Source organism: Arachis hypogaea, chromosome 12 (genome assembly GCF_003086295.3).
Source record: "Arachis hypogaea cultivar Tifrunner chromosome 12, arahy.Tifrunner.gnm2.J5K5, whole genome shotgun sequence".
Lineage (NCBI taxonomy): Eukaryota > Viridiplantae > Streptophyta > Magnoliopsida > Fabales > Fabaceae > Arachis > Arachis hypogaea.
In genome coordinates this window covers 52048649-52050063 of record NC_092047.1, presented here as the reverse complement: position 1 = coordinate 52050063, position 1415 = coordinate 52048649, and the positions used below count along the sequence as shown (strand labels likewise).

General features: G+C 41.6%; 1 non-coding gene across 1 annotated transcript; it reads left to right on the top strand.

Moving 5' to 3' along the window:
- Nucleotides 1-1077: 1077 nt before the first annotated feature.
- LOC112731662 (small nucleolar RNA R71) lies at nt 1078-1185 on the top strand. The gene has a single exon (XR_003167431.1). It is a non-coding gene; the product is annotated as a small nucleolar RNA R71 (small nucleolar RNA).
- Nucleotides 1186-1415: the final 230 nt, after the last annotated feature.

The window sequence follows — 1415 nt, the reverse complement described above, 5'->3', positions numbered from 1 at the left end:
ATCACTTAGTTCATTGGTGAACAAGGGAGGTTCATCTCCCCAAGTCTCAATACCAAATAATTTGGCATTCAGCTTCATGATTGCACCAAGGAACTTGGCAGCTTGCTCTTCAGTAACATCCTCATTCTCTTCGGAAGAGGAATACTCATCAGAGCTCATGAATGGCATAAAGAGGTTCAATGGAATCTCTATGGTCTCTAGATGAGTCTCTGATTCCTTTGGTTCCTCAGAGGGAAGCTCCTTATTGATCACTGAATGTCCCAGGAGGTCTTCCTCCTTGGGATTCACGTCCTCTCCATCCCTTACAGGTTCGGCCATGGTGATCAATTCAATGGCCTTGCACTTTCCTTTTGGATTCTCTTCTGTATTGCTTGGGAGAGTACTAGGAGAGATTTCAGTGATCCTTTTACTCAGCTGGCCCACTTGTGCTTCCAAATTTCTAATGGACGACCTTGTTTCATTCATGAAACTTACAGTGGCCTTAGATAGATCAGAGACTAAATTTGCTAAGCTAGATGGATTCTGCTCAGAATTCTCTGTCTGTTGCTGAGTGGATGATGAAAAAGGTTTATTATTGTTAAACCTATTTCTTCCACCATTATTAAAGCCTTGTTGAGGCCTTTGATCCTTCCATGAGAGATTTGAATAATTTCTCCATGATGGATTATAGGTGTTTCCATAAGGTTCACCTAAGTAATTCACCTCTGCTATTGCAGGGTTTTCAGGATCATAAGCTTCTTCTTCATAAGAAGCCTCTTGAGTACTGTTGGATGCAGCTTGCACTCCATTCAGATTCTGAGAAATCATATTGACTTGCTGAGTCAATATTTTGTTCTGAGCTAATATGGCATTCAGAGTATCAATTTCAAGAACTCCCTTCTTCATAGGCGTCCCATTACTCACAGGATTCCTCTCAGAAGTGTACATGAACTGGTTATTAGCAACCATGTCAATGAGTTCTTGAGCTTCTGCAGGCGTTTTCTTTAGGTGAATGGATCCACCTGCAGAAGTATCCAATGACATCTTTGATAGCTCAGATAAACCATCATAGAATATATCCAGGATGGTCCATTCTGAAAGCATGTCAGAAGGACACTTTTTGGTCAGCTGCTTGTATCTTTCCCAAGCTTCATAGAGGGATTCACCTTCCTTCTGTCTGAAGGTCTGAACATCCACTCTAAGCTTGCTTAGCTTTTGAGGAGGAAAGAACTTGGCTAAGAAAGCCGTGACCAGCTTATCCCAAGAGTTCAGGCTATCTCTGGGTTGAGAGTCCAACCACACTCTAGCTCTGTCTCTTATAGCAAAAGGGAAAAGCATGAGCCTGTAAACTTCAGGATCTACTCTATTAGTCTTAACAGTATCACAGATCTGCAAGAATTCAGTTAAGAACTAAAAAGGATCTTCAGATGGAAGTC